Source organism: Ambystoma mexicanum, chromosome 13 (assembly GCF_040938575.1).
Source record: "Ambystoma mexicanum isolate Mex_15411 chromosome 13, UKY_AmexF1_1, whole genome shotgun sequence".
NCBI lineage: Eukaryota > Metazoa > Chordata > Amphibia > Caudata > Ambystomatidae > Ambystoma > Ambystoma mexicanum.
The window spans coordinates 341,941,342-341,968,540 of NC_090938.1; the positions used below are offsets into that span (position 1 = coordinate 341,941,342).

The 27,199-nt window shown below is 48.3% G+C and overlaps 11 non-coding genes across 11 annotated transcripts; all 11 read right to left on the minus strand.

The window, feature by feature from the left end:
• Positions 1–2,305: 2,305 nt before the first annotated feature.
• TRNAR-ACG (transfer RNA arginine (anticodon ACG)) lies at positions 2,306–2,378 on the minus strand. Its single transcript has one exon. It is a non-coding gene; the product is annotated as a tRNA-Arg (tRNA).
• Positions 2,379–2,690: 312 nt separating this feature from the next.
• On the minus strand, positions 2,691–2,763 carry TRNAR-ACG (transfer RNA arginine (anticodon ACG)). The gene has a single exon. It is a non-coding gene; the product is annotated as a tRNA-Arg (tRNA).
• A 2,036-nt stretch (positions 2,764–4,799) lies between these two features.
• On the minus strand, positions 4,800–4,872 carry TRNAR-ACG (transfer RNA arginine (anticodon ACG)). The gene has a single exon. It is a non-coding gene; the product is annotated as a tRNA-Arg (tRNA).
• Positions 4,873–5,183: 311 nt separating this feature from the next.
• Positions 5,184–5,256, minus strand: TRNAR-ACG (transfer RNA arginine (anticodon ACG)). The gene has a single exon. It is a non-coding gene; the product is annotated as a tRNA-Arg (tRNA).
• Positions 5,257–9,782: 4,526 nt separating this feature from the next.
• Positions 9,783–9,855, minus strand: TRNAR-ACG (transfer RNA arginine (anticodon ACG)). Its single transcript has one exon. It is a non-coding gene; the product is annotated as a tRNA-Arg (tRNA).
• A 312-nt stretch (positions 9,856–10,167) lies between these two features.
• On the minus strand, positions 10,168–10,240 carry TRNAR-ACG (transfer RNA arginine (anticodon ACG)). The gene has a single exon. It is a non-coding gene; the product is annotated as a tRNA-Arg (tRNA).
• Positions 10,241–14,765: 4,525 nt separating this feature from the next.
• Positions 14,766–14,838, minus strand: TRNAR-ACG (transfer RNA arginine (anticodon ACG)). The gene has a single exon. It is a non-coding gene; the product is annotated as a tRNA-Arg (tRNA).
• Positions 14,839–15,150: 312 nt separating this feature from the next.
• TRNAR-ACG (transfer RNA arginine (anticodon ACG)) lies at positions 15,151–15,223 on the minus strand. Its single transcript has one exon. It is a non-coding gene; the product is annotated as a tRNA-Arg (tRNA).
• A 4,526-nt stretch (positions 15,224–19,749) lies between these two features.
• Positions 19,750–19,822, minus strand: TRNAR-ACG (transfer RNA arginine (anticodon ACG)). Its single transcript has one exon. It is a non-coding gene; the product is annotated as a tRNA-Arg (tRNA).
• Positions 19,823–20,133: 311 nt separating this feature from the next.
• TRNAR-ACG (transfer RNA arginine (anticodon ACG)) lies at positions 20,134–20,206 on the minus strand. Its single transcript has one exon. It is a non-coding gene; the product is annotated as a tRNA-Arg (tRNA).
• A 4,525-nt stretch (positions 20,207–24,731) lies between these two features.
• TRNAR-ACG (transfer RNA arginine (anticodon ACG)) lies at positions 24,732–24,804 on the minus strand. Its single transcript has one exon. It is a non-coding gene; the product is annotated as a tRNA-Arg (tRNA).
• Between the last annotated feature and the right edge of the window lie 2,395 nt (positions 24,805–27,199).

A 27,199-nucleotide genomic window follows, 5' to 3' on the forward strand; every position in this document is an offset into this window, starting at 1 on the left:
TGCCTAGGAAGGGATAAAAACAACAACAACTGGTAGCGCAGCCAGCAGGGTGGCAAGTGCGAGGTTTAAAGCGCAGACAAGGGGTGTCTGATAAGTGCAGGTAAGGGCACTGTAGGGTTACAGATACAGACCCAAGTGCAAGGATTGCGTGCAAGGGTTGCCAGGAGGCAGTGCAGGTGTGCGGCTGGGTGGGCAGGGACCTTGGCCCGAAATCAGAGGGTAGCCAGGTGCACGGAGCTGAAGCAGACAGATCAGCAGGGGAGCGGAAGAGCAAAGGCAGAAGCAAAGAGGAAGGTCTTGAGGTGCTTCCGGAACTAGAGATGGTTCTCCTCAAGTTTCAGTGTGGCAGGCAGGCTGTTCCAGAGGGAGGCCCCAGCTGAGGAAAGAGATCTACCCCCAACTCGTTGCTTGGAGAAGCGACCGGCCCTGAGGGAGTTGGAGGTGGAGGAGAAAAGAGCTCGAGTGGGAAGGTATTTACGGAGGGAGAGTTGAAGGTATTTTGGACCCAGGCCCCAGTAAGCCTTGTGGACAATGCAGAGGGACTTGAATTTAACCCTTGCAGCCACTGGGAGCAATGAAAAGATTTCAGGGCTGGAGAGATACGATCCCTGGGCTTCAGACCAAGGAAACGTCTTGCAGTCCTGATCTGGATGAGTTGCAGAGGACAGAGAGAAGAAGCAGGCAGATTTAGAAAGAGGCTGTTGCAGTAGTCTAGCCTAGAGAGAATCAGAGCTCTAGATACAGTAAGCTTCTGGGGGAAGGAGAGGAAAGGAACAATACCTCTGCAAATGTACAGTTGGTAGTTTGACTTCTTAGAGATGTCAGAGATGTGAGAAGAAAAGGAGAGTGTGGAGTCGAAGATGACCCCAAGGTTCTTAGCCTCAAAGGTGGGAGCAGGAAGAGGGCCAAGGGAGGCCGGCCAGAGAGTGGCAGGAAAGGAGGGTGCAGGTGTGCCGATGAGGAGAATCTCTGCCTAAATGGGATTAAGGCAGAGATCATTGGCGGCAGACCAGTCCTGGATGGCAGACAGACGGTCAGAGATGAGGGAGGGAAGCCTGAAAACAAGCAGAGTGTCATCCGCATAGCACTGAAAGTTGAAGCAGAGAGCTGCAATGCGGTGGGAAATGGGTGCCAGGTATTGGTTGAACAGCCAGGGAGAGAGGTTAGACCCGTGGGGAACACCACAAGTAGAGAATGAGATGGCGAAAAGGAAGGACCCAAGTTGGACCTGGGAGGGCCGATCAGAGTGGAAAGAGGTCATCCAGGCCAGGGCCTGATCAGTGATACCCGGCTTATCACGGAGACAGTTGAGCAGGATGGCATGGTTGACCGTGTCAAAGGCAGAAGAGAAATCGAGTAGGATGAGGACCCAAAAGGGATGTTAGAGTCATGGTTGGACAGCAGGTCTTCACAGGTGTTCAGGAGAGCAGTTTCCATGCTTCTGACAGCTCTGAAGCCAGGCTGATGGTCATGGAGACAACCAACAGAGTCGGTGTGAAGATTAAGCTGGGAGATGGTCAGCTTTTCCAAGAGTTTGCCCTGGAAAGGAGTGATAGAAACCTGCGAAGTTAGCCGGGCCGGAGGGGTCGGCTGTGGAATTTTTGAGAAGAGGGTGCACAAGAGAATGCTTCAGAGTGGAGGGGAAGATTCCACAGGTGATGGAATGGTTACAGAAGTCGGCCAGATTCAGAGCAAGGGTGTCAATGTGGTCCTTGATGGTTTTGGACGAACAGGGAAGAACCTGTTTTGACTGGAATCACACAATCTCCTGGGCTTGCGCCAATCTGGTTTCCAACCAAGCCACGGCACTGAATCGGCCTTACTGGACCTAAAGATTCAACAGGATGATATCAAAGATGCCAAGAAGCAAGCCCTCCTCTTGTTACTGGGCCTGTCTGCAGCCTTCGACCATGTATACATATTGAATAAATCAAAAAGGCAGCCTATGATCGAGCCAGCCAGGAGTCAACCTGGAATTAGTCAAATGTGTTATCCATTGCGCCACTGGACCGCTGCTACAGCGTGAGCAGGAGTCAGCACTTTTGTAACGAAATAGAAGTTTCCTGCTTGAGACACAGTGAGAAACGTACTTCTCATTTTTACAAGGAGAGGTAGAAAAAAACGCTACAAGCCCACAATGAGCAGGTGAGCGAGCGTGTGCCATCATGAGAAACTTAGTTCTCATTTTTCCCAGAGGAGAGGTAGAAAAAACGCACTAACTACGAACAAACAATGTGCTTTTGTGTGCCATGCGTGACAAGGCTCATTTTTAAATACTTTCTAGAACAAAAAGGCAGCATGCGAACAAGCCAGCCAGGAGTCGAACCTGGAATCTTCTGCTCCGTAGGCAGACGCGTTATCCATTGCGCCACTGGCCCTCTGCTGCAGTGACTCTTGGAATCAGCACTTTTGTTACGACGCAGATGCTCATCATGCGGATTGAGCCATCATGAGCAACTTAGTTCTCATTTTTATAAGGAGAGGTGGTTGAAAACACGCCTACGAACTGACAATGAGCAGGCGTGTGCCATGTGTTAGAGACATCATGAGAAATAACGTAGTTCCCATTTTTTCTCCCGAGTAGAGGTAGAAACACGCTGCAACAGTGACTACAAACACACAATGAGCTTTCGAGTGCCTTGCGTGAGAAGGCTCATTTTTAAATACAGAACAAAAAGGCAGCATTTGAACGAGCCAGCCAGGAGTCGAACCTGGAATCTTCTGCTCCGTAGGCAGACGCGTTATCCATTGCGCCACTGGCCCGCTGCTGCACTGTGTGCTGCATTCAGCACTTTTGTTACGAACCAGAGGCTCAGGTCGGGCTGCCTGAGACATCACGAGAAACTTTGTTCTCATTTTTACAGCGAGAGGTAGGAAAAACGCTACCAACACACAATAAGCAGGCGTGTGACATGTGTTAAAGAAGGCTCATTTTTAAATACTTTATTGAAAACAATACATACAAACATCTGACAAAGAACGCATTTGGCATCAGATACTGCCCGGATTGCAACTCTCTGCACGTATTTTCTGGCGAGTTTTACGGACCAAGCATCTCATTTATTGTACTATAGCACTCACATTTTCATGCGCAAATAACAGATTTAGACTGTTTTCACTTTTTAGTATTGTACCATTTTATGTGCTCGGTGCTCTTCAGTGTTAAATCCGCGGGAGAGGATGATCTGTACCCAGATCAACCCCAAAAGTGCCATACAGATATGAAACAGGTAAGGCCTGAGTGATAGGCGTGCCAAGGAGTACTCGACGTGCATGCTACAGAAACGCGAAACATGCAACAAGTGAGAGACATAAAATGGGGTTTTTCACTTTAAGAAAATAACATATAATATATTGAATACAATTTTTTGTTTACTTCTTAAAAGGTGTTTTATTGAGCTGTAGCCTTCCTCTTAGAGAGCAGGACTAAGAAGCCCGGCTGGAGCATTTCAGCACATTTTTATTTCCTTTTGGCGATCGCTGTGTCAGGGTGTTGGGTTGGGGCTCCAAGATTGCCGAACACCAGGCGAGCAGTCTATCATGGGGAACAGTTTAGTATACAACACCGGTGCGATGAAGGCACATGGCCTACTGTGCATTTTAAGCACCACCTATAAGCCGAAACCGTTGCATTGAAGTACAGGTAGGAGGGAGATGACATGTGAAGAGGGACACACGACTTGGTTTTTTTTGGGTTATTTATTTGTTAAATATTGTTGGTTGTTTATCGTCTAATTGACTGCCTTGGGCCATGCTTACCTCTTTGGCCATTCCCACCCACTCCTTGCCCCTCCCACCCAAAACTCAACCCCTGGTATCTATGTTGTTTCTAAGCAGTCTGCTGTGAGTTAATGGCTTAATTGCCGCTGTAAATGGCTACCGGTATAATAACAAAAATCTTACCCAATTCTACCTGGAGAGCAGTTTCCATGCTTCTGACAGCTCTGAAGCCAGGCTGATGGTCATGGAGACAACCAACAGAGTCGGTGTGAAGATTAAGCTGGGAGATGGTCAGCTTTTCCAAGAGTTTGCCCTGGAAAGGAGTGATAGAAACCTGCGAAGTTAGCCGGGCCGGAGGGGTCGGCTGTGGAATTTTTGAGAAGAGGGTGCACAAGAGAATGCTTCAGAGTGGAGGGGAAGATTCCACAGGTGATGGAATGGTTACAGAAGTCGGCCAGATTCAGAGCAAGGGTGTCAATGTGGTCCTTGATGGTTTTGGACGAACAGGGAAGAACCTGTTTTGACTGGAATCACACAATCTCCTGGGCTTGCGCCAATCTGGTTTCCAACCAAGCCACGGCACTGAATCGGCCTTACTGGACCTAAAGATTCAACAGGATGATATCAAAGATGCCAAGAAGCAAGCCCTCCTCTTGTTACTGGGCCTGTCTGCAGCCTTCGACCATGTATACATATTGAATAAATCAAAAAGGCAGCCTATGATCGAGCCAGCCAGGAGTCAACCTGGAATTAGTCAAATGTGTTATCCATTGCGCCACTGGACCGCTGCTACAGCGTGAGCAGGAGTCAGCACTTTTGTAACGAAATAGAAGTTTCCTGCTTGAGACACAGTGAGAAACGTACTTCTCATTTTTACAAGGAGAGGTAGAAAAAAACGCTACAAGCCCACAATGAGCAGGTGAGCGAGCGTGTGCCATCATGAGAAACTTAGTTCTCATTTTTCCCAGAGGAGAGGTAGAAAAAACGCACTAACTACGAACAAACAATGTGCTTTTGTGTGCCATGCGTGACAAGGCTCATTTTTAAATACTTTCTAGAACAAAAAGGCAGCATGCGAACGAGCCAGCCAGGAGTCGAACCTGGAATCTTCTGCTCCGTAGGCAGACGCGTTATCCATTGCGCCACTGGCCCTCTGCTGCAGTGACTCTTGGAATCAGCACTTTTGTTACGACGCAGATGCTCATCATGCGGATTGAGCCATCATGAGCAACTTAGTTCTCATTTTTATAAGGAGAGGTGGTTGAAAACACGCCTACGAACTGACAATGAGCAGGCGTGTGCCATGTGTTAGAGACATCATGAGAAATAACGTAGTTCCCATTTTTTCTCCCGAGTAGAGGTAGAAACACGCTGCAACAGTGACTACAAACACACAATGAGCTTCGAGTGCCTTGCGTGAGAAGGCTCATTTTTAAATACAGAACAAAAAGGCAGCATTTGAACGAGCCAGCCAGGAGTCGAACCTGGAATCTTCTGCTCCGTAGGCAGACGCGTTATCCATTGCGCCACTGGCCCGCTGCTGCACTGTGTGCTGCATTCAGCACTTTTGTTACGAACCAGAGGCTCAGGTCGGGCTGCCTGAGACATCACGAGAAACTTTGTTCTCATTTTTACAGCGAGAGGTAGGAAAAACGCTACCAACACACAATAAGCAGGCGTGTGACATGTGTTAAAGAAGGCTCATTTTTAAATACTTTATTGAAAACAATACATACAAACATCTGACAAAGAACGCATTTGGCATCAGATACTGCCCGGATTGCAACTCTCTGCACGTATTTTCTGGCGAGTTTTACGGACCAAGCATCTCATTTATTGTACTATAGCACTCACATTTTCATGCGCAAATAACAGATTTAGACTGTTTTCACTTTTTAGTATTGTACCATTTTATGTGCTCGGTGCTCTTCAGTGTTAAATCCGCGGGAGAGGATGATCTGTACCCAGATCAACCCCAAAAGTGCCATACAGATATGAAACAGGTAAGGCCTGAGTGATAGGCGTGCCAAGGAGTACTCGACGTGCATGCTACAGAAACGCGAAACATGCAACAAGTGAGAGACATAAAATGGGGTTTTTCACTTTAAGAAAATAACATATAATATATTGAATACAATTTTTTGTTTACTTCTTAAAAGGTGTTTTATTGAGCTGTAGCCTTCCTCTTAGAGAGCAGGACTAAGAAGCCCGGCTGGAGCATTTCAGCACATTTTTATTTCCTTTTGGCGATCGCTGTGTCAGGGTGTTGGGTTGGGGCTCCAAGATTGCCGAACACCAGGCGAGCAGTCTATCATGGGGAACAGTTTAGTATACAACACCGGTGCGATGAAGGCACATGGCCTACTGTGCATTTTAAGCACCACCTATAAGCCGAAACCGTTGCATTGAAGTACAGGTAGGAGGGAGATGACATGTGAAGAGGGACACACGACTTGTTTTTTTTTGGGTTATTTATTTGTTAAATATTGTTGGTTGTTTATCGTCTAATTGACTGCCTTGGGCCATGCTTACCTCTTTGGCCATTCCCACCCACTCCTTGCCCCTCCCACCCAAAACTCAACCCCTGGTATCTATGTTGTTTCTAAGCAGTCTGCTGTGAGTTAATGGCTTAATTGCCGCTGTAAATGGCTACCGGTATAATAACAAAAATCTTACCCAATTCTACCTGTCCTTAACTCACTACCCCACCCCCTCTATTCCCACCTCTCCCCTCTCACCCAATCTACCCTTATCCCCACCCTACTCTACCACCGCTGACTATACCCCAAACCACTCTACACCTACCCCACTCTTCGCTACCCACAATATCCCACACCACTGTAGACCTACCCTACCCACTGCCCCACCCCACTGTACCCCTATCCATCAAACCACTGTAGACTGGCAAGGTGACACGAGGTCCTTTGATCCCAATAGATTTCGCCCAGCCTTTCCATATCTTCAGATCACTACCGAGTTAAGGTACGTGTTTGTTGAGTCTCCAACTTACCCCAGACCTACGCTAGTTGTTCAAGATCAGACAGGCAGTCAAAGTGAACAGGCACGCCTTTGACAGTGTCTCTTCGGATGTAGGTAGATGCACAAAGTATTCTATTCTGAGGTCCATGCATTCTGCCATGTAAGCGCCAAACAGCCCTTTCACGGGAAGACCCTTCAAAAAGTAAAGACTCCGCTTTCTGTATGTTGGCATGTAGCACGTAGCCCATCTTGGCAGATAGCGTACATCACATTGCATCTAGTGGTGGCCCTATGTTGTGATTCTTCACTTGCCAAATCATAGCAGTGCTAAAAGGTCATGGCCAAGAGGCCTCAGCGGCAGGGGATCTGCGTCCAGTGCAAATTGGCACATGCCAAAACGTCCTGAACAATGGAGAAGGCAAAGAAGTTTCATTAGTGGTGTAATGGGAGGATAAATCGTGTTCCAGATGTTGGGGACATCCCTCAGACCTGTTAAGGGCCTCCATCACACCACTGAGGAATTATCCTTGTTTGTTACTGTTTGCAATGAATGATTGAAGGAGTTGCGTATCTTCAGATCTATAGATTCCTGCTATGATATGACATGATATTGTATTTGAATCGTACTCATACACGCGTGTTTCAGAGCGTGACGAGGCAAGGGAGGGGAAGAAGGGAGGACAAAACAGCGATCTTCCTAGGCCCAGTGACATTGAGAATGCTCAAGTGCAGGGGAGAGGGAGGGAGGAAAGTGCAAGGAGAGGGGCGAGGTGGAACGTGCCTAGGAAGGGATAAAAACAACAACAACTGGTAGCGCAGCCAGCAGGGTGGCAAGTGCGAGGTTTAAAGCGCAGACAAGGGGTGTCTGATAAGTGCAGGTAAGGGCACTGTAGGGTTACAGATACAGACCCAAGTGCAAGGATTGCGTGCAAGGGTTGCCAGGAGGCAGTGCAGGTGTGCGGCTGGGTGGGCAGGGACCTTGGCCCGAAATCAGAGGGTAGCCAGGTGCACGGAGCTGAAGCAGACAGATCAGCAGGGGAGCGGAAGAGCAAAGGCAGAAGCAAAGAGGAAGGTCTTGAGGTGCTTCCGGAACCAGAGATGGTTCTCCTCAAGTTTCAGTGTGGCAGGCAGGCTGTTCCAGAGGGAGGCCCCAGCTGAGGAAAGAGATCTACCCCCAACTCGTTGCTTGGAGAAGCGACCGGCCCTGAGGGAGTTGGAGGTGGAGGAGAAAAGAGCTCGAGTGGGAAGGTATTTACGGAGGGAGAGTTGAAGGTATTTTGGACCCAGGCCCCAGTAAGCCTTGTGGACAATGCAGAGGGACTTGAATTTAACCCTTGCAGCCACTGGGAGCAATGAAAAGATTTCAGGGCTGGAGAGATACGATCCCTGGGCTTCAGACCAAGGAAACGTCTTGCAGTCCTGTTCTGGATGAGTTGCAGAGGACAGAGAGAAGAAGCAGGCAGATTTAGAAAGAGGCTGTTGCAGTAGTCTAGCCTAGAGAGAATCAGAGCTCTAGATACAGTAAGCTTCTGGGGGAAGGAGAGGAAAGGAACAATACCTCTGCAAATGTACAGTTGGTAGTTTGACTTCTTAGAGATGTCAGAGATGTGAGAAGAAAAGGAGAGTGTGGAGTCGAAGATGACCCCAAGGTTCTTAGCCTCAAAGGTGGGAGCAGGAAGAGGGCCAAGGGAGGCCGGCCAGAGAGTGGCAGGAAAGGAGGGTGCAGGTGTGCCGATGAGGAGAATCTCTGCCTAAATGGGATTAAGGCAGAGATCATTGGCGGCAGACCAGTCCTGGATGGCAGACAGACGGTCAGAGATGAGGGAGGGAAGCCTGAAAACAAGCAGAGTGTCATCCGCATAGCACTGAAAGTTGAAGCAGAGAGCTGCAATGCGGTGGGAAATGGGTGCCAGGTATTGGTTGAACAGCCAGGGAGAGAGGTTAGACCCGTGGGGAACACCACAAGTAGAGAATGAGATGGCGAAAAGGAAGGACCCAAGTTGGACCTGGGAGGGCCGATCAGAGTGGAAAGAGGTCATCCAGGCCAGGGCCTGATCAGTGATACCCGGCTTATCACGGAGACAGTTGAGCAGGATGGCATGGTTGACCGTGTCAAAGGCAGAAGAGAAATCGAGTAGGATGAGGACCCAAAAGGGATGTTAGAGTCATGGTTGGACAGCAGGTCTTCACAGGTGTTCAGGAGAGCAGTTTCCATGCTTCTGACAGCTCTGAAGCCAGGCTGATGGTCATGGAGACAACCAACAGAGTCGGTGTGAAGATTAAGCTGGGAGATGGTCAGCTTTTCCAAGAGTTTGCCCTGGAAAGGAGTGATAGAAACCTGCGAAGTTAGCCGGGCCGGAGGGGTCGGCTGTGGAATTTTTGAGAAGAGGGTGCACAAGAGAATGCTTCAGAGTGGAGGGGAAGATTCCACAGGTGATGGAATGGTTACAGAAGTCGGCCAGATTCAGAGCAAGGGTGTCAATGTGGTCCTTGATGGTTTTGGACGAACAGGGAAGAACCTGTTTTGACTGGAATCACACAATCTCCTGGGCTTGCGCCAATCTGGTTTCCAACCAAGCCACGGCACTGAATCGGCCTTACTGGACCTAAAGATTCAACAGGATGATATCAAAGATGCCAAGAAGCAAGCCCTCCTCTTGTTACTGGGCCTGTCTGCAGCCTTCGACCATGTATACATATTGAATAAATCAAAAAGGCAGCCTATGATCGAGCCAGCCAGGAGTCAACCTGGAATTAGTCAAATGTGTTATCCATTGCGCCACTGGACCGCTGCTACAGCGTGAGCAGGAGTCAGCACTTTTGTAACGAAACAGAAGTTTCCTGCTTGAGACACAGTGAGAAACGTACTTCTCATTTTTACAAGGAGAGGTAGAAAAAAACGCTACAAGCCCACAATGAGCAGGTGAGCGAGCGTGTGCCATCATGAGAAACTTAGTTCTCATTTTTCCCAGAGGAGAGGTAGAAAAAACGCACTAACTACGAACAAACAATGTGCTTTTGTGTGCCATGCGTGACAAGGCTCATTTTTAAATACTTTCTAGAACAAAAAGGCAGCATGCGAACGAGCCAGCCAGGAGTCGAACCTGGAATCTTCTGCTCCGTAGACAGACGCGTTATCCATTGCGCCACTGGCCCTCTGCTGCAGTGACTCTTGGAATCAGCACTTTTGTTACGACGCAGAGGCTCATCATGCGGATTGAGCCATCATGAGCAACTTAGTTCTCATTTTTATAAGGAGAGGTGGTTGAAAACACGCCTACGAACTGACAATGAGCAGGCGTGTGCCATGTGTTAGAGACATCATGAGAAATAAGGTAGTTCCCATTTTTTCTCCCGAGTAGAGGTAGAAACACGCTGCAACAGTGACTACAAACACACAATGAGCTTTCGAGTGCCTTGCGTGAGAAGGCTCATTTTTAAATACAGAACAAAAAGGCAGCATTTGAACGAGCCAGCCAGGAGTCGAACCTGGAATCTTCTGCTCCGTAGGCAGACGCGTTATCCACTGCGCCACTGGCCCGCTGCTGCACTGTGAGCTGCATTCAGCACTTTTGTTACGAACCAGAGGCTCAGGTCGGGCTGCCTGAGACATCACGAGAAACTTTGTTCTCATTTTTACAGCGAGAGGTAGGAAAAACGCTACCAACACACAATAAGCAGGCGTGTGACATGTGTTAAAGAAGGCTCATTTTTAAATACTTTATTGAAAACAATACATACAAACATCTGACAAAGAACGCATTTGGCATCAGATACTGCCCGGATTGCAACTCTCTGCACGTATTTTCTGGCGAGTTTTACGGACCAAGCATCTCATTTATTGTACTATAGCACTCACATTTTCATGCGCAAATAACAGATTTAGAATGTTTTCACTTTTTAGTATTGTACCATTTTATGTGCTCGGTGCTCTTCAGTGTTAAATCCGCGGGAGAGGATGATCTGTACCCAGATCAACCCCAAAAGTGCCATACAGATATGAAACAGGTAAGGCCTGAGTGATAGGCGTGCCAAGGAGTACTCAACGTGCATGCCACAGAAACGCGAAACATGCAACAAGTGAGAGACATAAAATGGGGTTTTTCACTTTAAGAAATAACATATAATATATTGAATACAATTTTTTGTTTACTTCTTAAAAGGTGTTTTATTGAGCTGTAGCCTTCCTCTTAGAGAGCAGGACTAAGAAGCCCGGCTGGAGCATTTCAGCACATTTTTATTTCCTTTTGGCGATCGCTGTGTCAGGGTGTTGGGTTGGGGCTCCAAGATTGCTGAACACCAGGCGAGCAGTCTATCATGGGGAACAGTTTAGTATACAACACCGGTGCGATGAAGGCACATGGCCTACTGTGCATTTTAAGCACCACCTATAAGCCGAAACCGTTGCATTGAAGTACAGGTAGGAGGGAGATGACATGTGAAGAGGGACACACGACTTGGTTTTTTTTGGGTTATTTATTTGTTAAATATTGTTGGTTGTTTATCGTCTAATTGACTGCCTTGGGCCATGCTTACCTCTTTGGCCATTCCCACCCACTCCTTGCCCCTCCCACCCAAAACTCAACCCCTGGTATCTATGTTGTTTCTAAGCAGTCTGCTGTGAGTTAATGGCTTAATTGCCGCTGTAAATGGCTACCGGTATAATAACAAAAATCTTACCCAATTCTACCTGTCCTTAACTCACTACCCCACCCCCTCTATTCCCACCTCTCCCCTCTCACCCAATCTACCCTTATCCCCACCCTACTCTACCACCACTGACTATACCCCAAACCACTCTACACCTACCCCACTCTTCGCTACCCACAATATCCCACACCACTGTACACCTACCCTACCCACTGCCCCACCCCACTGTACCCCTATCCATCAAACCACTGTAGACTGGCAAGGTGACACGAGGTCCTTTGATCCCAATAGATTTCGCCCAGCCTTTCCATATCTTCAGATCACTACCGAGTTAAGGTACGTGTTTGTTGAGTCTTCAACTTACCCCAGACCTACGCTAGTTGTTCAAGATCAGACAGGAAGTCAAAGTGAACAGGCACGCCTTTGACAGTGTCTCTTCGGATGTAGGTAGATGCACAAAGTATTCTATTCTGAGGTCCATGCATTCTGCCATGTAAGCGCCAAACAGCCCTTTCACGGGAAGACCCTTCAAAAAGTAAAGACTCCGCTTTCTGTATGTTGGCATGTAGCACGTAGCCCATCTTGGCAGATAGCGTACATCACATTGCATCTAGTGGTGGCCCTATGTTGTGATTCTTCACTTGCCAAATCATAGCAGTGCTAAAAGGTCATGGCCAAGAGGCCTCAGCGGCAGGGGATCTGCGTCCAGTGCAAATTGGCACATGCCAAAACGTCCTGAACAATGGAGAAGGCAAAGAAGTTTCATTAGTGGTGTAATGGGAGGATAAATCGTGTTCCAGATGTTGGGGACATCCCTCAGACCTGTTAAGGGCCTCCATCACACCACTGAGGAATTATCCTTGTTTGTTACTGTTTGCAATGAATGATTGAAGGAGTTGCGTATCTTCAGATCTATAGATTCCTGCTATGATATGACATGATATTGTATTTGAATCGTACTCATACACGCGTGTTTCAGAGCGTGACGAGGCAAGGGAGGGGAAGAAGGGAGGACAAAACAGCGATCTTCCTAGGCCCAGTGACATTGAGAATGCTCAAGTGCAGGGGAGAGGGAGGGAGGAAAGTGCAAGGAGAGGGGCCAGGTGGAACGTGCCTAGGAAGGGATAAAAACAACAACAACTGGTAGCGCAGCCAGCAGGGTGGCAAGTGCGAGGTTTAAAGCGCAGACAAGGGGTGTCTGATAAGTGCAGGTAAGGGCATTGTAGGGTTACAGATACAGACCCAAGTGCAAGGATTGCGTGCAAGGGTTGCCAGGAGGCAGTGCAGGTGTGCGGCTGGGTGGGCAGGGACCTTGGCCCGAAATCAGAGGGTAGCCAGGTGCACGGAGCTGAAGCAGACAGATCAGCAGGGGAGCGGAAGAGCAAAGGCAGAAGCAAAGAGGAAGGTCTTGAGGTGCTTCCGGAACCAGAGATGGTTCTCCTCAAGTTTCAGTGTGGCAGGCAGGCTGTTCCAGAGGGAGGCCCCAGCTGAGGAAAGAGATCTACCCCCAACTCGTTGCTTGGAGAAGCGACCGGCCCTGAGGGAGTTGGAGGTGGAGGAGAAAAGAGCTCGAGTGGGAAGGTATTTACGGAGGGAGAGTTGAAGGTATTTTGGACCCAGGCCCCAGTAAGCCTTGTGGACAATGCAGAGGGACTTGAATTTAACCCTTGCAGCCACTGGGAGCAATGAAAAGATTTCAGGGCTGGAGAGATACGATCCCTGGGCTTCAGACCAAGGAAACGTCTTGCAGTCCTGTTCTGGATGAGTTGCAGAGGACAGAGAGAAGAAGCAGGCAGATTTAGAAAGAGGCTGTTGCAGTAGTCTAGCCTAGAGAGAATCAGAGCTCTAGATACAGTAAGCTTCTGGGGGAAGGAGAGGAAAGGAACAATACCTCTGCAAATGTACAGTTGGTAGTTTGACTTCTTAGAGATGTCAGAGATGTGAGAAGAAAAGGAGAGTGTGGAGTCGAAGATGACCCCAAGGTTCTTAGCCTCAAAGGTGGGAGCAGGAAGAGGGCCAAGGGAGGCCGGCCAGAGAGTGGCAGGAAAGGAGGGTGCAGGTGTGCCGATGAGGAGAATCTCTGCCTAAATGGGATTAAGGCAGAGATCATTGGCGGCAGACCAGTCCTGGATGGCAGACAGACGGTCAGAGATGAGGGAGGGAAGCCTGAAAACAAGCAGAGTGTCATCCGCATAGCACTGAAAGTTGAAGCAGAGAGCTGCAATGCGGTGGGAAATGGGTGCCAGGTATTGGTTGAACAGCCAGGGAGAGAGGTTAGACCCGTGGGGAACACCACAAGTAGAGAATGAGATGGCGAAAAGGAAGGACCCAAGTTGGACCTGGGAGGGCCGATCAGAGTGGAAAGAGGTCATCCAGGCCAGGGCCTGATCAGTGATACCCGGCTTATCACGGAGACAGTTGAGCAGGATGGCATGGTTGACCGTGTCAAAGGCAGAAGAGAAATCGAGTAGGATGAGGACCCAAAAGGGATGTTAGAGTCATGGTTGGACAGCAGGTCTTCACATGTGTTCAGGAGAGCAGTTTCCATGCTTCTGACAGCTCTGAAGCCAGGCTGATGGTCATGGAGACAACCAACAGAGTCGGTGTGAAGATTAAGCTGGGAGATGGTCAGCTTTTCCAAGAGTTTGCCCTGGAAAGGAGTGATAGAAACCTGCGAAGTTAGCCGGGCCGGAGGGGTCGGCTGTGGAATTTTTGAGAAGAGGGTGCACAAGAGAATGCTTCAGAGTGGAGGGGAAGATTCCACAGGTGATGGAATGGTTACAGAAGTCGGCCAGATTCAGAGCAAGGGTGTCAATGTGGTCCTTGATGGTTTTGGACGAACAGGGAAGAACCTGTTTTGACTGGAATCACACAATCTCCTGGGCTTGCGCCAATCTGGTTTCCAACCAAGCCACGGCACTGAATCGGCCTTACTGGACCTAAAGATTCAACAGGATGATATCAAAGATGCCAAGAAGCAAGCCCTCCTCTTGTTACTGGGCCTGTCTGCAGCCTTCGACCATGTATACATATTGAATAAATCAAAAAGGCAGCCTATGATCGAGCCAGCCAGGAGTCAACCTGGAATTAGTCAAATGTGTTATCCATTGCGCCACTGGACCGCTGCTACAGCGTGAGCAGGAGTCAGCACTTTTGTAACGAAACAGAAGTTTCCTGCTTGAGACACAGTGAGAAACGTACTTCTCATTTTTACAAGGAGAGGTAGAAAAAAACGCTACAAGCCCACAATGAGCAGGTGAGCGAGCGTGTGCCATCATGAGAAACTTAGTTCTCATTTTTCCCAGAGGAGAGGTAGAAAAAACGCACTAACTACGAACAAACAATGTGCTTTTGTGTGCCATGCGTGACAAGGCTCATTTTTAAATACTTTCTAGAACAAAAAGGCAGCATGCGAACGAGCCAGCCAGGAGTCGAACCTGGAATCTTCTGCTCCGTAGGCAGACGCGTTATCCATTGCGCCACTGGCCCTCTGCTGCAGTGACTCTTGGAATCAGCACTTTTGTTACGACGCAGATGCTCATCATGCGGATTGAGCCATCATGAGCAACTTAGTTCTCATTTTTATAAGGAGAGGTGGTTGAAAACACGCCTACGAACTGACAATGAGCAGGCGTGTGCCATGTGTTAGAGACATCATGAGAAATAAGGTAGTTCCCATTTTTTCTCCCGAGTAGAGGTAGAGACACGCTGCAACAGTGACTACAAACACACAATGAGCTTTCGAGTGCCTTGCGTGAGAAGGCTCATTTTTAAATACAGAACAAAAAGGCAGCATTTGAACGAGCCAGCCAGGAGTCGAACCTGGAATCTTCTGCTCCGTAGGCAGACGCGTTATCCATTGCGCCACTGGCCCGCTGCTGCACTGTGAGCTGCATTCAGCACTTTTGTTACGAACCAGAGGCTCAGGTCGGGCTGCCTGAGACATCACGAGAAACTTTGTTCTCATTTTTACAGCGAGAGGTAGGAAAAACGCTACCAACACACAATAAGCAGGCGTGTGACATGTGTTAAAGAAGGCTCATTTTTAAATACTTTATTGAAAACAATACATACAAACATCTGACAAAGAACGCATTTGGCATCAGATACTGCCCGGATTGCAACTCTCTGCACGTATTTTCTGGCGAGTTTTACGGACCAAGCATCTCATTTATTGTACTATAGCACTCACATTTTCATGCGCAAATAACAGATTTAGACTGTTTTCACTTTTTAGTATTGTACCATTTTATGTGCTCGGTGCTCTTCAGTGTTAAATCCGCGGGAGAGGATGATCTGTACCCAGATCAACCCCAAAAGTGCCATACAGATATGAAACAGGTAAGGCCTGAGTGATAGGCGTGCCAAGGAGTACTCGACGTGCATGCCACAGAAACGCGAAACATGCAACAAGTGAGAGACATAAAATGGGGTTTTTCACTTTAAGAAAATAACATATAATATATTGAATACAATTTTTTGTTTACTTCTTAAAAGGTGTTTTATTGAGCTGTAGCCTTCCTCTTAGAGAGCAGGACTAAGAAGCCCGGCTGGAGCATTTCAGCACATTTTTATTTCCTTTTGGCGATCGCTGTGTCAGGGTGTTGGGTTGGGGCTCCAAGATTGCCGAACACCAGGCGAGCAGTCTATCATGGGGAACAGTTTAGTATACAACACCGGTGCGATGAAGGCACATGGCCTACTGTGCATTTTAAGCACCACCTATAAGCCGAAACCGTTGCATTGAAGTACAGGTAGGAGGGAGATGACATGTGAAGAGGGACACACGACTTGGTTTTTTTTGGGTTATTTATTTGTTAAATATTGTTGGTTGTTTATCGTCTAATTGACTGCCTTGGGCCATGCTTACCTCTTTGGCCATTCCCACCCACTCCTTGCCCCTCCCACCCAAAACTCAACCCCTGGTATCTATGTTGTTTCTAAGCAGTCTGCTGTGAGTTAATGGCTTAATTGCCGCTGTAAATGGCTACCGGTATAATAACAAAAATCTTACCCAATTCTACCTGTCCTTAACTCACTACCCCACCCCCTCTATTCCCACCTCTCCCCTCTCACCCAATCTACCCTTATCCCCACCCTACTCTACCACCACTGACTATACCCCAAACCACTCTACACCTACCCCACTCTTCGCTACCCACAATATCCCACACCACTGTACACCTACCCTACCCACTGCCCCACCCCACTGTACCCCTATCCATCAAACCACTGTAGACTGGCAAGGTGACACGAGGTCCTTTGATCCCAATAGATTTCGCCCAGCCTTTCCATATCTTCAGATCACTACCGAGTTAAGGTACGTGTTTGTTGAGTCTTCAACTTACCCCAGACCTACGCTAGTTGTTCAAGATCAGACAGGCAGTCAAAGTGAACAGGCACGCCTTTGACAGTGTCTCTTCGGATGTAGGTAGATGCACAAAGTATTCTATTCTGAGGTCCATGCATTCTGCCATGTAAGCGCCAAACAGCCCTTTCACGGGAAGACCCTTCAAAAAGTAAAGACTCCGCTTTCTGTATGTTGGCATGTAGCACGTAGCCCATCTTGGCAGATAGCGTACATCACATTGCATCTAGTGGTGGCCCTATGTTGTGATTCTTCACTTGCCAAATCATAGCAGTGCTAAAAGGTCATGGCCAAGAGGCCTCAGCGGCAGGGGATCTGCGTCCAGTGCAAATTGGCACATGCCAAAACGTCCTGAACAATGGAGAAGGCAAAGAAGTTTCATTAGTGGTGTAATGGGAGGATAAATCGTGTTCCAGATGTTGGGGACATCCCTCAGACCTGTTAAGGGCCTCCATCACACCACTGAGGAATTATCCTTGTTTGTTACTGTTTGCAATGAATGATTGAAGGAGTTGCGTATCTTCAGATCTATAGATTCCTGCTATGATATGACATGATATTGTATTTGAATCGTACTCATACACGCGTGTTTCAGAGCGTGACGAGGCAAGGGAGGGGAAGAAGGGAGGACAAAACAGCGATCTTCCTAGGCCCAGTGACATTGAGAATGCTCAAGTGCAGGGGAGAGGGAGGGAGGAAAGTGCAAGGAGAGGGGCGAGGTGGAACGTGCCTAGGAAGGGATAAAAACAACAACAACTGGTAGCGCAGCCAGCAGGGTGGCAAGTGCGAGGTTTAAAGCGCAGACAAGGGGTGTCTGATAAGTGCAGGTAAGGGCATTGTAGGGTTACAGATACAGACCCAAGTGCAAGGATTGCGTGCAAGGGTTGCCAGGAGGCAGTGCAGGTGTGCGGCTGGGTGGGCAGGGACCTTGGCCCGAAATCAGAGGGTAGCCAGGTGCACGGAGCTGAAGCAGACAGATCAGCAGGGGAGCGGAAGAGCAAAGGCAGAAGCAAAGAGGAAGGTCTTGAGGTGCTTCCGGAACCAGAGATGGTTCTCCTCAAGTTTCAGTGTGGCAGGCAGGCTGTTCCAGAGGGAGGCCCCAGCTGAGGAAAGAGATCTACCCCCAACTCGTTGCTTGGAGAAGCGACCGGCCCTGAGGGAGTTGGAGGTGGAGGAGAAAAGAGCTCGAGTGGGAAGGTATTTACGGAGGGAGAGTTGAAGGTATTTTGGACCCAGGCCCCAGTAAGCCTTGTGGACAATGCAGAGGGACTTGAATTTAACCCTTGCAGCCACTGGGAGCAATGAAAAGATTTCAGGGCTGGAGAGATACGATCCCTGGGCTTCAGACCAAGGAAACGTCTTGCAGTCCTGTTCTGGATGAGTTGCAGAGGACAGAGAGAAGAAGCAGGCAGATTTAGAAAGAGGCTGTTGCAGTAGTCTAGCCTAGAGAGAATCAGAGCTCTAGATACAGTAAGCTTCTGGGGGAAGGAGAGGAAAGGAACAATACCTCTGCAAATGTACAGTTGGTAGTTTGACTTCTTAGAGATGTCAGAGATGTGAGAAGAAAAGGAGAGTGTGGAGTCGAAGATGACCCCAAGGTTCTTAGCCTCAAAGGTGGGAGCAGGAAGAGGGCCAAGGGAGGCCGGCCAGAGAGTGGCAGGAAAGGAGGGTGCAGGTGTGCCGATGAGGAGAATCTCTGCCTAAATGGGATTAAGGCAGAGATCATTGGCGGCAGACCAGTCCTGGATGGCAGACAGACGGTCAGAGATGAGGGAGGGAAGCCTGAAAACAAGCAGAGTGTCATCCGCATAGCACTGAAAGTTGAAGCAGAGAGCTGCAATGCGGTGGGAAATGGGTGCCAGGTATTGGTTGAACAGCCAGGGAGAGAGGTTAGACCCGTGGGGAACACCACAAGTAGAGAATGAGATGGCGAAAAGGAAGGACCCAAGTTGGACCTGGGAGGGCCGATCAGAGTGGAAAGAGGTCATCCAGGCCAGGGCCTGATCAGTGATACCCGGCTTATCACGGAGACAGTTGAGCAGGATGGCATGGTTGACCGTGTCAAAGGCAGAAGAGAAATCGAGTAGGATGAGGACCCAAAAGGGATGTTAGAGTCATGGTTGGACAGCAGGTCTTCACAGGTGTTCAGGAGAGCAGTTTCCATGCTTCTGACAGCTCTGAAGCCAGGCTGATGGTCATGGAGACAACCAACAGAGTCGGTGTGAAGATTAAGCTGGGAGATGGTCAGCTTTTCCAAGAGTTTGCCCTGGAAAGGAGTGATAGAAACCTGCGAAGTTAGCCGGGCCGGAGGGGTCGGCTGTGGAATTTTTGAGAAGAGGGTGCACAAGAGAATGCTTCAGAGTGGAGGGGAAGATTCCACAGGTGATGGAATGGTTACAGAAGTCGGCCAGATTCAGAGCAAGGGTGTCAATGTGGTCCTTGATGGTTTTGGACGAACAGGGAAGAACCTGTTTTGACTGGAATCACACAATCTCCTGGGCTTGCGCCAATCTGGTTTCCAACCAAGCCACGGCACTGAATCGGCCTTACTGGACCTAAAGATTCAACAGGATGATATCAAAGATGCCAAGAAGCAAGCCCTCCTCTTGTTACTGGGCCTGTCTGCAGCCTTCGACCATGTATACATATTGAATAAATCAAAAAGGCAGCCTATGATCGAGCCAGCCAGGAGTCAACCTGGAATTAGTCAAATGTGTTATCCATTGCGCCACTGGACCGCTGCTACAGCGTGAGCAGGAGTCAGCACTTTTGTAACGAAATAGAAGTTTCCTGCTTGAGACACAGTGAGAAACGTACTTCTCATTTTTACAAGGAGAGGTAGAAAAAAACGCTACAAGCCCACAATGAGCAGGTGAGCGAGCGTGTGCCATCATGAGAAATTTAGTTCTCATTTTTCCCAGAGGAGAGGTAGAAAAAACGCACTAACTACGAACAAACAATGTGCTTTTGTGTGCCATGCGTGACAAGGCTCATTTTTAAATACTTTCTAGAACAAAAAGGCAGCATGCGAACGAGCCAGCCAGGAGTCGAACCTGGAATCTTCTGCTCCGTAGGCAGACGCGTTATCCATTGCGCCACTGGCCCTCTGCTGCAGTGACTCTTGTAATCAGCACTTTTGTTACGACGCAGATGCTCATCATGCGGATTGAGCCATCATGAGCAACTTAGTTCTCATTTTTATAAGGAGAGGTGGTTGAAAACACGCCTACGAACTGACAATGAGCAGGCGTGTGCCATGTGTTAGAGACATCATGAGAAATAAGGTAGTTCCCATTTTTTCTCCCGAGTAGAGGTAGAAACACGCTGCAACAGTGACTACAAACACACAATGAGCTTCGAGTGCCTTGCGTGAGAAGGCTCATTTTTAAATACAGAACAAAAAGGCAGCATTTGAACGAGCCAGCCAGGAGTCGAACCTGGAATCTTCTGCTCCGTAGGCAGACGCGTTATCCATTGCGCCACTGGCCCGCTGCTGCACTGTGTGCTGCATTCAGCACTTTTGTTACGAACCAGAGGCTCAGGTCGGGCTGCCTGAGACATCACGAGAAACTTTGTTCTCATTTTTACAGCGAGAGGTAGGAAAAACGCTACCAACACACAATAAGCAGGCGTGTGACATGTGTTAAAGAAGGCTCATTTTTAAATACTTTATTGAAAACAATACATACAAACATCTGACAAAGAACGCATTTGGCATCAGATACTGCCCGGATTTCAACTCTCTGCACGTATTTTCTGGCGAGTTTTACGGACCAAGCATCTCATTTATTGTACTATAGCACTCACATTTTCATGCGCAAATAACAGATTTAGACTGTTTTCACTTTTTAGTATTGTACCATTTTATGTGCTCGGTGCTCTTCAGTGTTAAATCCGCGGGAGAGGATGATCTGTACCCAGATCAACCCCAAAAGTGCCATACAGATATGAAACAGATAAGGCCTGAGTGATAGGCGTGCCAAGGAGTACTCGACGTGCATGCTACAGAAACGCGAAACATGCAACAAGTGAGAGACATAAAATGGGGTTTTTCACTTTAAGAAATAACATATAATATATTGAATACAATTTTTTGTTTACTTCTTAAAAGGTGTTTTATTGAGCTGTAGCCTTCCTCTTAGAGAGCAGGACTAAGAAGCCCGGCTGGAGCATTTCAGCACATTTTTATTTCCTTTTGGCGATCGCTGTGTCAGGGTGTTGGGTTGGGGCTCCAAGATTGCCGAACACCAGGCGAGCAGTCTATCATGGGGAACAGTTTAGTATACAACACCGGTGCGATGAAGGCACATGGCCTACTGTGCATTTTAAGCACCACCTATAAGCCGAAACCGTTGCATTGAAGTACAGGTAGGAGGGAGATGACATGTGAAGAGGGACACACGACTTGTTTTTTTTTGGGTTATTTATTTGTTAAATATTGTTGGTTGTTTATCGTCTAATTGACTGCCTTGGGCCATGCTTACCTCTTTGGCCATTCCCACCCACTCCTTGCCCCTCCCACCCAAAACTCAACCCCTGGTATCTATGTTGTTTCTAAGCAGTCTGCTGTGAGTTAATGGCTTAATTGCCGCTGTAAATGGCTACCGGTATAATAACAAAAATCTTACCCAATTCTACCTGTCCTTAACTCACTACCCCACCCCCTCTATTCCCACCTCTCCCCTCTCACCCAATCTACCCTTATCCCCACCCTACTCTACCACCACTGACTATACCCCTAACCACTCTACACCTACCCCACTCTTCGCTACCCACAATATCCCACACCACTGTAGACCTACCCTACCCACTGCCCCACCCCACTGTACCCCTATCCATCAAACCACTGTAGACTGGCAAGGTGACACGAGGTCCTTTGATCCCAATAGATTTCGCCCAGCCTTTCCATATCTTCAGATCACTACCGAGTTAAGGTACGTGTTTGTTGAGTCTTCAACTTACCCCAGACCTACGCTAGTTGTTCAAGATCAGACAGGCAGTCAAAGTGAACAGGCACGCCTTTGACAATGTCTCTTCGGATGTAGGTAGATGCACAAAGTATTCTATTCTGAGGTCCATGCATTCTGCCATGTAAGCGCCAAACAGCCCTTTCACGGGAAGACCCTTCAAAAAGTAAAGACTCCGCTTTCTGTATGTTGGCATGTAGCACGTAGCCCATCTTGGCAGATAGCGTACATCACATTGCATCTAGTGGTGGCCCCATGTTGTGATTCTTCACTTGCCAAATCATAGCAGTGCTAAAAGGTCATGGCCAAGAGGCCTCAGCGGCAGGGGATCTGCGTCCAGTGCAAATTGGCACATGCCAAAACGTCCTGAACAATGGAGAAGGCAAAGAAGTTTCATTAGTGGTGTAATGGGAGGATAAATCGTGTTCCAGATGTTGGGGACATCCCTCAGACCTGTTAAGGGCCTCCATCACACCACTGAGGAATCATCCTTGTTTGTTACTGTTTGCAATGAATGATTGAAGGAGTTGCGTATCTTCAGATCTATAGATTCCTGCTATGATATGACATGATATTGTATTTGAATTGTACTCATACACGCGTGTTTCAGAGCGTGACGAGGCAAGGGAGGGGAAGAAGGGAGGACAAAACAGCGATCTTCCTAGGCCCAGTGACATTGAGAATGCTCAAGTGCAGGGGAGAGGGAGGGAGGAAAGTACAAGGAGAGGGGCGAGGTGGAACGTGCCGAGGAAGGGATAAAAACAACAACAACTGGTAGCGCAGCCAGCAGGGTGGCAAGTGCGAGGTTTAAAGCGCAGACAAGGGGTGTCTGATAAGTGCAGGTAAGGGCACTGTAGGGTTACAGATACAGACCCAAGTGCAAGGATTGCGTGCAAGGGTTGCCAGGAGGCAGTGCAGGTGTGCGGCTGGGTGGGCAGGGACCTTGGCCCGAAATCAGAGGGTAGCCAGGTGCACGGAGCCGAAGCAGACAGATCAGCAGGGGAGCGGAAGAGCAAAGGCAGAAGCAAAGAGGAAGGTCTTGAGGTGCTTCCGGAACCAGAGATGGTTCTCCTCAAGTTTCAGTGTGGCAGGCAGGCTGTTCCAGAGGGAGGCCCCAGCTGAGGAAAGAGATCTACCCCCAACTCGTTGCTTGGAGAAGCGACCGGCCCTGAGGGAGTTGGAGGTGGATGAGAAAAGAGCTCGAGTGGGAAGGTATTTACGGAGGGAGAGTTGAAGGTATTTTGGACCCAGGCCCCAGTAAGCCTTGTGGACAATGCAGAGGGACTTGAATTTAACCCTTGCAGCCACTGGGAGCAATGAAAAGATTTCAGGGCTGGAGAGATACGATCCCTGGGCTTCAGACCAAGGAAACGTCTTGCAGTCCTGTTCTGGATGAGTTGCAGAGGACAGAGAGAAGAAGCAGGCAGATTTAGAAAGAGGCTGTTGCAGTAGTCTAGCCTAGAGAGAATCAGAGCTCTAGATACAGTAAGCTTCTGGGGGAAGGAGAGGAAAGGAACAATACCTCTGCAAATGTACAGTTGGTAGTTTGACTTCTTAGAGATGTCAGAGATGTGAGAAGAAAAGGAGAGTGTGGAGTCGAAGATGACCCCAAGGTTCTTAGCCTCAAAGGTGGGAGCAGGAAGAGGGCCAAGGGAGGCCGGCCAGAGAGTGGCAGGAAAGGAGGGTGCAGGTGTGCCGATGAGGAGAATCTCTGCCTAAATGGGATTAAGGCAGAGATCATTGGCGGCAGACCAGTCCTGGATGGCAGACAGACGGTCAGAGATGAGGGAGGGAAGCCTGAAAACAAGCAGAGTGTCATCCGCATAGCACTGAAAGTTGAAGCAGAGAGCTGCAATGCGGTGGGAAATGGATGCCAGGTATTGGTTGAACAGCCAGGGAGAGAGGTTAGACCCGTGGGGAACACCACAAGTAGAGAATGAGATGGCGAAAAGGAAGGACCCAAGTTGGACCTGGGAGGGCCGATCAGAGTGGAAAGAGGTCATCCAGGCCAGGGCCTGATCAGTGATACCCGGCTTATCACGGAGACAGTTGAGCAGGATGGCATGGTTGACCGTGTCAAAGGCAGAAGAGAAATCGAGTAGGATGAGGACCCAAAAGGGATGTTAGAGTCATGGTTGGACAGCAGGTCTTCACAGGTGTTCAGGAGAGCAGTTTCCATGCTTCTGACAGCTCTGAAGCCAGGCTGATGGTCATGGAGACAACCAACAGAGTCGGTGTGAAGATTAAGCTGGGAGATGGTCAGCTTTTCCAAGAGGTTGCCCTGGAAAGGAGTGATAGAAACCTGCGAAGTTAGCCGGGCCGGAGGGGTCGGCTGTGGAATTTTTGAGAAGAGGGTGCACAAGAGAATGCTTCAGAGTGGAGGGGAAGATTCCACAGGTGATGGAATGGTTACAGAAGTCGGCCAGATTCAGAGCAAGGGTGTCAATGTGGTCCTTGATGGTTTTGGACGAACAGGGAAGAACCTGTTTTGACTGGAATCACACAATCTCCTGGGCTTGCGCCAATCTGGTTTCCAACCAAGCCACGGCACTGAATCGGCCTTACTGGACCTAAAGATTCAACAGGATGATATCAAAGATGCCAAGAAGCAAGCCCTCCTCTTGTTACTGGGCCTGTCTGCAGCCTTCGACCATGTATACATATTGAATAAATCAAAAAGGCAGCCTATGATCGAGCCAGCCAGGAGTCAACCTGGAATTAGTCAAATGTGTTATCCATTGCGCCACTGGACCGCTGCTACAGCGTGAGCAGGAGTCAGCACTTTTGTAACGAAACAGAAGTTTCCTGCTTGAGACACAGTGAGAAACGTACTTCTCATTTTTACAAGGAGAGGTAGAAAAAAACGCTACAAGCCCACAATGAGCAGGTGAGCGAGCGTGTGCCATCATGAGAAACTTAGTTCTCATTTTTCCCAGAGGAGAGGTAGAAAAAACGCACTAACTACGAACAAACAATGTGCTTTTGTGTGCCATGCGTGACAAGGCTCATTTTTAAATACTTTCTAGAACAAAAAGGCAGCATGCGAACGAGCCAGCCAGGAGTCGAACCTGGAATCTTCTGCTCCGTAGGCAGACGCATTATCCATTGCGCCACTGGCCCTCTGCTGCAGTGACTCTTGGAATCAGCACTTTTGTTACGACGCAGAGGCTCATCATGCGGATTGAGCCATCATGAGCAACTTAGTTCTCATTTTTATAAGGAGAGGTGGTTGAAAACACGCCTACGAACTGACAATGAGCAGGCGTGTGCCATGTGTTAGAGACATCATGAGAAATAACGTAGTTCCCATTTTTTCTCCCGAGTAGAGGTAGAAACACGCTGCAACAGTGACTACAAACACACAATGAGCTTTCGAGTGCCTTGCGTGAGAAGGCTCATTTTTAAATACAGAACAAAAAGGCAGCATTTGAACGAGCCAGCCAGGAGTCGAACCTGGAATCTTCTGCTACTTTTGTTACGAACCAGAGGCTCAGGTCGGGCTGCCTGAGACATCACGAGAAACTTTGTTCTCATTTTTACAGCGAGAGGTAGGAAAAACGCTACCAACACACAATAAGCAGGCGTGTGACATGTGTTAAAGAAGGCTCATTTTTAAATACTTTATTGAAAACAATACATACACACATCTGACAAAGAACACATTTGGCATCAGATACTGCCCGGATTGCAACTGTCTGCACGTATTTTCTGGCGAGTTTTACGGACCAAGCATCTCATTTATTGTACGATAGCACTCACATTTTCATGCGCAAATAACAGATTTAGACTGTTTTCACTTTTTAGTATTGTACCATTTTATGTGCTCGGTGCTCTTCAGTGTTAAATCCGCGGGAGAGGATGATCTGTACCCAGATCAACCCCAAAAGTGCCATACAGATATGAAACAGGTAAGGCCTGAGTGATAGGCGTGCCAAGGAGTACTCGACGTGCATGCCACAGAAACGCGAAACATGCAACAAGTGAGAGACATAAAATGGGGTTTTTCACTTTAAGAAATAACATATAATATATTGAATACAATTTTTTGTTTACTTCTTAAAAGGTGTTTTATTGAGCTGCAGCCTTCCTCTTAGAGAGCAGGACTAAGAAGCCCGGCTGGAGCATTTCAGCACATTTTTATTTCCTTTTGGCGATCGCTGTGTCAGGGTGTTGGGTTGGGGCTCCAAGATTGCCGAACACCAGGCGAGCAGTCTATCATGGGGAACAGTTTAGTATACAACACCGGTGCGATGAAGGTACATGGCCTACTGTGCATTTTAAGCACCACCTATAAGCCGAAACCGTTGCATTGAAGTACAGGTAGGAGGGAGATGACATGTGAAGAGGGACACACGACTTGTTTTTTTTGGGTTATTTATTTGTTAAATATTGTTGGTTGTTTATCGTCTAATTGACTGCCTTGGGCCATGCTTACCTCTTTGGCCATTCCCACCCACTCCTTGCCCCTCCCACCCAAAACTCAACCCCTGGTATCTATGTTGTTTCTAAGCAGTCTGCTGTGAGTTAATGGCTTAATTGCCGCTGTAAATGGCTACCGGTATAATAACAAAAATCTTACCCAATTCTACCTGACCTTAACTCACTACCCCACCCCCTCTATTCCCACCTCTCCCCTCTCACCCAATCTACCCTTATCCCCACCCTACTCTACCACCACTGACTATACCCCAAACCACTCTACACCTACCCCACTCTTCGCTACCCACAATATCCCACACCACTGTACACCTACCCTACCCACTGCCCCACCCCACTGTACCCCTATCCATCAAACCACTGTAGACTGGCAAGGTGACACGAGGTCCTTTGATCCCAATAGATTTCGCCCAGCCTTTCCATATCTTCATATCACTACCGAGTTAAGGTACGTGTTTGTTGAGTCTTCAACTTACCCCAGACCTACGCTAGTTGTTCAAGATCAGACAGGCAGTCAAAGTGAACAGGCACGCCTTTGACAGTGTCTCTTCGGATGTAGGTAGATGCACAAAGTATTCTATTCTGAGGTCCATGCATTCTGCCATGTAAGCGCCAAACAGCCCTTTCACAGGAAGACCCTTCAAAAAGTAAAGACTCCGCTTTCTGTATGTTGGCATGTAGCACGTAGCCCATCTTGGCAGATAGCGTACATCACATTGCATCTAGTGGTGGCCCTATGTTGTGATTCTTCACTTGCCAAATCATAGCAGTGCTAAAAGGTCATGGCCAAGAGGCCTCAGCGGCAGGGGATCTGCGTCCAGTGCAAATTGGCACATGCCAAAACGTCCTGAACAATGGAGAAGGCAAAGAAGTTTCATTAGTGGTGTAATGGGAGGATAAATCGTGTTCCAGATGTTGGGGACATCCCTCAGACCTGTTAAGGGCCTCCATCACACCACTGAGGAATTATCCTTGTTTGTTACTGTTTGCAATGAATGATTGAAGGAGTTGCGTATCTTCAGATCTATAGATTCCTGCTATGATATGACATGATATTGTATTTGAATCGTACTCATAC